We start from the raw sequence: 9,430 nt of genomic DNA on the forward strand, positions 1-9,430 counted from the left end.
ACTCTCAGAGCATGGATGTTCTCTGGCTTTTCCCAAAGGAAGAAAGCCCATTTGAGTGGACTTGGGCCACAAATTCTTGTCACTAGTCTTTGAGACCTTCTTGTGCTAGCTAGATTTTGGGGTGCCCATGTCTTCAAGCCCCAAATCAAAACCCAAAATAAATATTAATCAAACAACAAATGTAATTTTAGATAAGCATCAACCTTTCAAACAAACTATAATAGTTAGTTTTGAAGGGTATTATTTTGAGCATGAATTGTCAACCATGAAGATATGATATTGAATAAGAAACACAAGAAACTCTCTCTTGCTCTCTCTCTCTCTCTCTCTCTCTCTCTCTCTCTCTCTCTCTCTCTCTCTCTCTCTCTCTTTTCCCCTAAAGCAAAGAACATCAACATAGACATGCGACAACTACCCGGGCCACAGCACGCTGACACTCATAAGACACTTTAAAAGACTCTATTAGATCACACATGAAAACAAAACTTCAATGGGCAAATTTGGAAGCTTCTAGAAGTGTACAAGCAACACACAAGGTCTAATTTTGAAGCTTCTAGCAGTATAGGAGCAACACACATGCAGACAATTTGCAGTACCCTAAATCTACACACATGCATTGATTACATAAGAAAACATTTACATAAAACTCTAGACACACAATGAAAACAAAAAAAATTAATAGTAGGAAAACTATGAAATGCGTTGAATTATACATTGGGATTAGGTGTGATGGTGATAATAATGAATTCAGATAAACTACTAAACACATAATGAAAACAAATAAAAAAAGCAAAGAAAACCCTAAAATAGACTGACATGTAGAGAGCTTGGGGATTGAGTGTGTTGTGAAAATGGATTGTTTGCACTTAGGTGGGTTGAATGAACTGCATCTCAAAAGTTACAAAGCATGCAATCATCATAGGAGAAGAGTTTCCCTTCACAAGATGTCATGTAGGTATAGTGGTACACTCACACAAAAATTAGAAATGGATAGAAGGAATGAGTGAAGATATTATACTAATGATACCATGAATAATTTTAGTAAAGGTTTGGTGAGAGAATCTACTTACTAGATATTACTAGATATGCATGGGTTCACCTAGGAAAGCTACAAAATTTCAAGTGTAAAGTATAGTACACCCTTTGCCAATAGTATATACACCCTTCCATACTTTCAACCACATCTAAGAAAGTTTTTCAATGACTTGGTTAACAACCCTCAATCACTTTTACCATCTCTAGGGGGCTGTTAAACCTTGTGACGATGTTCTCGTATAGGATCAAGGCGACATCGACAATCTTCATGGCCTTATTTTTTACAATTTTCAAGTAAGTCATTTTTCTTTCTTCCTTATTTCCCTCTTGTGGTGATGGTGTTTCCTTGCATCTAATCCTTTCTAAATTCCTCAGACGTGTAAAATGAAAAAAGATTTCGCTCTCCCATTGGTCTCACGCTACGTCATTTTCCTTTTAATCCCTTCTCACACCTCTTCCTAATGACTAAAACCTCACTACAACACAATGGAGATATAGCCATGCCAGTAGTAGTTGGGCAACTTAATGCTATTTATGTAGGCTTCAAAAATCACCATCCAACTACTGGCTTGGTTATGATCATGCTAGTATAGCCGCGGTAGGCTTGAAACAAAATAAATAGGGGGTTTCCCTTGCTTGCTCTATAGAAACTATAGTGCATGCAAACAAGAGGTGCCCCTTGTTTTTTTGCTTGTGTATGTGCAAGTGTGTAAGTGAACATGAAAACAACAAATGTGCAAGCCCCCTCTTTATGCATGCATAGCATTATCCATAAAAGCATGCCCCCTCTCTTTATGTATGTATAGAACATACACATCATTATGCCCTCTGTTTTCTTACTTGTCACGTGTAAGTTTAGTGGAAGAAAATCATAATATAAACACTGGGAGATGAAAGAACAAATCTTGCACAAGGTTGAGGCCAAATATAGTTTTCATTACGTATCGCGCTGAAAAAGTATATATTAGATTATGGCAACAAAAAGTAATCCCTTATCATAACAAAAAAAGCAAACCCTTATTATAGGCAAAATAAAAGGATAATAAAATAAAAGTATAGGGAGTCAGAGTTACATCGAGGTCCTCTCATTATCTTTGCTAAACGTCTCACACATTCTAATTAATGTTACCCCTTGTAGCTTCAGCCTCTACTCTCACATTTTCATTGCTTTTTGATTACACATGGGCATAGTTTGCAGTAACATGATTCTAAAGCACAACAAAACTAACACAAGTGAAATGCAATTTAGGAAAAATAAAGAGGTCATGGGTTTAGGAATGTACTTACCTGCCATACTTGCCAAGCAGGGCCTCTAGAAATAATAATCCATTCTTCTTCCACTACAACGGAAAGAAGGGGTAGCAACGTTTATAGTGTGGCTTTTATAAAGGGAACTGGAAAAGTGTGGCTTTTATAAAGGGAACTGGCTTTTATAAAGGGAACTGGAAAAGTGTCGGGGTGTAAGTGTTGCATAAGTGATGCTATTTGTTAGATGCGATAAGTGGCACTGAGAACCCAAAAAAAGGGACAGATTGGGGTATTATCCCCAATCTGCCCCATTATGTGTATGAAACCTGTTATATGTGTATAACATACATATCTATTGGAGGACTTAAAAAACATATCTATTATGTATATACTCTATGCATGCATAGAGATTTATGCATAAACTTATGCATAAGCTTAAAACTTGCATTAAGCTCTATGCATAAAGCTTAAATGCATAATCTTAAAGCATGCATTAAGCTCTATGCATAAAGCTTTATGCATAAGTTTCAAACTTAAAGCTTTATGCATGAATTAACTCTATGCTTTATGCATAAGCTTAGGTGTGAATAAGCTTAAAGCTTAATTATGCATTAGCTCTATGCTTTATGTATAAGCTTAGGCATGTATAAATCTTTATGCATAAGCTTTAAGCTTAAAGCTTAAAGCTTTACATGCATTAGCTCTATGCTTTATGCATAAAGCTTTTACATGAAGCTTAGGCATAAGCTTAATGCATATAAAATTAAAACCCAGGCACCCAAGGGTGCAATAAATATAAATAAAAAGAATAAGAGCATTGGATTCTACATGATGCTCGGGGTACTCGAGTCACTGTATGTAGATAGGACGTAGACCTTTTTATACCTAAATAACATAAGAGTGCTAAACATAAAAAACATAAATCTTAAATAACATAAGGCATGCTTAAAGCTTAAATAACGTAAGAGTATGCTTAAAGCTTAAATAACATAAGAGCGCTAAATGCATGCTTTAAGCATGCATAAAGCTCTATGCATAAAAATCCTAAGCATGCATAAGAGCGCTAAATGCATGCTTTAAGCTTAATGCATTAAGCATGCATAAATAAATCCTAAGCTCTATGCATGCTTTAATCAAAATGCATTAAGCTCTACGCGCATAAAGCTTTAAGCTCTGTGCATTAGGCATGCATTAAGCATAAGCTTTATGCACTATGCTAAACCTAAACCCGGTACCCAAGGGTACAATAAACATAGAGCTTGCATTAATGATTACAAGAAAAAGAGGGCTTACCTCTTTACTGTCAAGCCGAAGGAGACAATTAGTGCAAGACCTACAAAACATAAAATTAAAAAAAGTGATTAGCAACACATTTAATAAGCTCTACCTACCTAAGCTCTATGCATAAAGCCAAAGGAGACGATAAGTGCAAGACCTACAAAACATAAAATTAAAAAAAGTGATTAGCAACACATTTAATAAGCTCTATTTACCTAAGCTCTGTTGCCATATACATAGGCAGTGATGTGTGTGAACACACTTAGGACTGCCGGGGCACTTTTTCCCTCTTTAGGAGGTTTTTTCCCCCGGCTTGTATATACGCCCATCATACTAGGACTAACTTATCTTTTGTACATTGACACAATCTAATACACTTTGTGTTGTGTGCATTCTTGCTTCTTCTTCTCCAAGTTTTGTGTGCTTTCCTGCAACCCTAATTCTAACAATGGGTATCAGAGCAGGCGTCGGCTTCCAGGGCTACGCCGCCAGCACCCTCCGACTCACGTTCTCCGATTGAGGTGAGTTTTCACGAGCGCTTGCAGGTCCCTATACTCTGCAAATAAGCTCATAGGGCTTAGCATTCTCAGAATTTGCATCTGAGGTCGTTTCGGGCTCCGTTTTTGCATTTCAAGTTCTGCACAGGTGTTATCGTCATTTTCTGCAGAAATTTTGACAGTGCAGTTTTCTGCAAAACAGGCATACGTATTCTATTGTGGACTGTGCTACATAGCACGAGTTATTTTTTATTTAGTCTTTGCTTCATTACAAGCAACTCTTGCATCAGTTTCAGTCAGTGGCCATGGCTGATAACAGCAATGATATATTTCGCATGTTGTCTGCTGAAGACAAACTGGATGGAGACAGCAACTACCCACTTTGGGCATACATGATGCAGCATGTTTTGGTTGCAAAAGGAGTGTGGAACATTGTGCAGGGTACGGATGTATGTCCAGGTTCTGTGGATGTAGGATCTGTTGAGGATGTTGCAGGTTCTAGTAGCTCTACTATTGCTGCGGGGTGGTCCACTGCTTTAAGTTCTAAGCATATTACAAACAAATAAACATTGATTTTATGTTATGATAAGGTAATGTTTATTTTTTAAAAGATAAGATATAATTTGAGGCAATATACTTACAAAGACTACTATGATAAGGAAATCTTTATTTCTTAAAAGATAAGTTACGATTTGAGGTAATATTTCTTAAAAGATAAGACTGTTGGGATTACTTATTACAAAGAATGTTGGGATATCTAGACTCCTCCTTCACATGCAACATTGTGCTACAAGTTGTTTGCCATCTACCCATGCATAAACATAAATACTTAAAACTCCTATGGATCATAGAGTATGCTTTGTGCATGCATAGAGTATGCTTAAAGCTCTTATGCATCGTTGAGCTCTCATGCTTTATTTATGCATACAAGAAAGCATATGTATGCGCTATGCTTGCATCCATAGAGTATATGTACATATGGTCTATGTATGCATAAATAGAGCTTGCAAACTCTATTTATGCATATAAAAAGCATATGTATGCTTTATGCTTTTATACATAGAGTATGCATTCTACATAAAACATAGTCATAGAGCATAAATATAGACTAAAAGCACACAAAAATTAAATGATCCCCCACACCCTAGGATGCTAGTAATGTTGAATTAAAAAAAGGTAAAGAGAACCAACCTGGATTATAAAGTTGAGTGGATTAGAGAGGGGGGATGTTTTTTTGCGAGCTTTCCTTGCAAGCTTCCAAGAATATCTCACGAGCTTTTGAATTTATAGTTTTTTTCAAGACATTGTTTACTAGGTTATGGTAAAGTTCATAATTATCGATTATTCTCTCTCCAGCTCCCCTACGTCTCTCTCTCTCTCTCTCTCTCTCTCTCTCTCTCTCTCTCTCTCTCTCTAAATCACACACCATAGTGCATGTTGACTTGAAATAAGTTACGATAAAGCTTTACATCATGGGAGCTTTCATCTATCTTTTATAATTCAAATCTTGCATCACACAAAACCTTGGTCAAAAACCTTGGTCAAACCCAACGTGCTCAAAAAGATGCTTAGGTCCTTTGAAAAGATGTAGGAGACCCACAACATCCTACCCCCACTAGGCGAGCACGAGTGTACATTGAGACTAGCTTGTGCCATCACACACTTGTAATTGTGGTTAAAATGATTGTAAAAATAAGTATATTTCAATAAGTTTTGTGATCTCAAATATTAAAGAAAGAAGGTTTGGGAAGCCCTAAGACCTTTTTTGACCATTGACCAACATTGTCTAGGTTAACATGAATAGAGGTCTTATGCATAAGAACTCTATGCATAAAGGTAAAGCATAGAGCTCTTATACATTACATTACATAGATGTAATATGTAAGATTTTTAAGCTCTTATGCATAAAGGTTTTATGCATGGAACTCTTATGCATAAGAGTTCTATGCTTAGATCTCTTATTCATTACACAACATAGAGGTAATGTATAAGGGCTTTTATGCATGTAATAAGAGCTCTATGCACATAGCTCAAAATGCATAGGAGCTCTTATCCATATAGATCTTATGCATTAGAACTCTATGCAAAGGAGCTCTAATGCATAAGATTTATGCATAAGCCATATATCTCTATGCATAAGAGATCTATCATAAAACTTGCTCTATGCATATGTGTAGCCCTCTAATGCATTGAGCTTTTATGCATAAGAGATCTATGCATAAAAGCTCTATGCATTAGAGGGCTACACATATGTGTAGAGCTCTATGGCTTATGCATAGAGCTCTAATGCATAATAATATAGAGCTCTTATATATTTAATGCATGATCCGTAAAACTTTATAAGTGTAAATACATAGAGAGCAAGTCTTTACTGAAGAACGTGTGACATAAGATCGTGTCGAAGAAGAGGCTTGCTCGAAAGATTTTGCAAGACCCTAAAAACAAAAAGAAATTATTAGTTAAAATGAGAATAAAGAGAAGGCAAAAGAAAAACTCAAGAACTATAAGTTCTTCTTTATCTTCTTGCACCAAACAAAAACTAAGAAAAATAGAAGAGAAAGTAGAAGATCATAAGAAAGTTAATGAGAAAAATAAGAAAGTGAATAAGAAGAATCTCACCCTTCCATACGTACATACACATGCAGTACGTGCACATGCGTGCAATAGAAGTTATCCGAGGCTTGTACTCCTCCTTGAAAACTTGCTTTGGATTACTAGAGAGAGGAGACATGGCATAGAAGGGGGGGGAAGAAATCGTATGAATGCTCAGCAAATGCCATAGAGGGAGGGGAAATCGTATGCATGCTGCCTGTCCGAGAGGCAAATGCAGGGCTGTGTGAATAGCGGGAGCGAGGGAGATAGACGTATGCGAATATCAGAGAGGCAATTATAGAGCTGTGTGAATAGCAGGAGAGATGATGAGAGAGAGAGAGATTCATGAGATTTGAACGAGAGAGAACTATGTCTGCAACGCGAGAAAGAGAGGGGACATGCGAGATCCATGCTGCAGTAAAAAGGGTCGGCAAAATGACAGAGAGATGCCGCATGCATGCTGCAGCAACATAGAGATGCCGCGTGCATGCAGCAACATAGAGCCCTAATTACCCCAGCTAGATCGAGAAGCGGTGTAGTTAAGCCCTAATTAGTAACGACGATGGGCAGGTTATAAGCGATCCCCTGAACAACCTCCACATTATCTGCAACGTAGAAAGTAGCTTCAAGAATTGCGTATCACGATATCTTCACCCTGTAGAGATCGCTAGATTTTAACTTTAATGATGTATGCATTTGAGATAATCTGTCTCCACTCGCCGATTGTGAACCGAGTTAAGTAATGCACAGCAAATAATTAAGCATGCTGTAGCCATGTAATCGACAGTTTAAGCTGGTCCAATATATCGCTCGCAAAAGATTAACGTATAAGAGTACTTCATAATTACCTGCAGCTTCTAGCTTGTTACTTGATTCACATAATTAAACAGCAATTGCGAGCTTACCTGAAGATGGACGTGTAAAGCGATGGAGAGGAGAGATTGCTGTACTGCAACTGTTGGGGGGGTGTTGATTATGATAAGCAATCCGCTGACAGAAAAATAGAGAGCACGCTCGCCCACATGCGTTTAAGTATGAATGTGGAGGAATGTGCTCTCTATCTTCTGTCAACAGCGTGAGAAACCAGTACCACCCGTTGGTCTATGACAGCACCCCTGCACCAAAAAGGTAAGCAAACGATTGAGCTTAAAGTCGCTTAATCAAATGAGTAAAGATGAAGCAAAAAGCTAATCGAGATCAAGTAATAGAACTCTACATGCCGGCCATTGCCGATCATCAAGAGAAAATCAGCACAGATTAACCTTAATTTCCAGCCAGCCGTGATCAAGCTCGAAACCCAACAAAAAGCTGGCCGTGGCTCATCTGTGCTGCAACAGAGCTAATCGTGGTTGGCAATGGCTTCTTCTGACAGCAGTTTAAGTCTATCACAGGTTTTAATAGGCGGAGGCCTTCTTGCGGATGATCAGAGCCAGAGGTACGCAACCCACATGGGAATTATGTAAGAATTTTGTGAAATTGTCTCTAAATGCAAGGAATTTCTCAAAATTCACTGAAATTTTCTCTCTAAATGCAAAGAATTTCTCAAAATTCCAACCTAATTCCCATGTGGGCTGCGCGCCCACACCTTTGGCTCCTTGTCTAGGACATCAGAAATCTAAGAAATGAAGGGGCAAAACTAGCGTTTCAATCTTTTGGGCAAAGGGATACTAAGGTACTCAATCATGTTTGGACCTTTTTAATCACTGACTTGGTCTAAAGTGTACATTTTTTTTAAAAGCTCCCGTGTTACTATAAGCTATAGTGCTGCCAGTGTAATCCTTTTGGTACAAGGTACGCTGTGCATGATAATGCAATAATGAAGAACGGATTACGTAAAAGGATATAGGTGGAAATCTAGGTTGCTGGTAGCTACTCCCAATATAATTTATTTTGATGTGAAGGAAACAGTAGCTTTCTTTTGAAATTTGAAGTTTTTTATTCAACAACAAAGTTGTAGAAGCCATCCATCACAGTGTTTGGGAAAGGTGTGTCTCAACTTAACTTTTGGACGATTGAAAATTCAAAATAGTCGGTTGAGATTGTCAGTAAAAAGAATTGAACAAGTTGAAAAGAGCACAAACATATTGATTGAGAGATTGCAATTTTTTCGTGCTAAAACGCCTTAAATTTTGTAATAAAAATAATTGGTGGAGAATTGAGCAAATGTAAATTGCAGGAGTAAAAATGAAGATGCTGAAGGTGTGCATTAAGGTGGCAGGTTTTCTGTGAGCGCAGCTAGTACGACTACGTTGGCCGGAGGCGAGGTGCAGCGCCGAGCCAGCTAGCGAGCTTGGGGGCAGGAGGCGCGGCGCAGCGCAGCGCCAAGCCAGCTGCTGCAGCAAGCTGTGGCTGTGTGAGTAACTGTGCATGGGAGAGAGACGTAGAGTACAAAGATTTTGCGTGGTCCTGCCCGGGATTTTGTTTTGTTTCTTTGGCGTATATAAGTGATACAATATTAGCCGATTTCCGAGTGCTCCCATCATCGTACTTGCTGTGTACGTCGCTGGGGTGCGCAGAGCAGCGGGCGGTTCCAACCAATCCAACGGCGGAGGTTCAATCTATCTCTGGCGAGCGCAGGAGACGAGCACATGTGTGGTGGGCGCTTCTAATTAATTGGACTGATGAGCTTTTAACGGGCATGGTCGCGCGGACGCGCTCCTCTCCTGCTGCCCGCAGAGGCGGCCGGGGTCTCGTCGCCTGCGCGAGAGAGATGTGATGTTGGGCCATTCCCACATGGGATATCATGCGCGCACTGGTTGGGGCGGACAGGACTAATGGGG

At 38.8% G+C, this 9,430-nt stretch overlaps 1 long non-coding RNA gene across 1 annotated transcript; it reads right to left on the reverse strand.

Annotated features, from left to right (window-relative positions):
- Nucleotides 1–6,371: 6,371 nt before the first annotated feature.
- Nucleotides 6,372–8,316, reverse strand: LOC147613578 (uncharacterized). The gene is made up of 3 exons (XR_015263159.1): nt 7,913–8,316; nt 7,556–7,765; nt 6,372–6,493 (listed from the first exon to the last, which is right to left on the reverse strand). It is a non-coding gene; the product is annotated as an uncharacterized LOC147613578 (long non-coding RNA).
- Nucleotides 8,317–9,430: the final 1,114 nt, after the last annotated feature.

This window comes from Cibotium barometz, chromosome 43 (genome assembly GCF_041138505.1).
Source record: "Cibotium barometz isolate CiBa-2024 chromosome 43, ASM4113850v1, whole genome shotgun sequence".
NCBI lineage: Eukaryota > Viridiplantae > Streptophyta > Polypodiopsida > Cyatheales > Cibotiaceae > Cibotium > Cibotium barometz.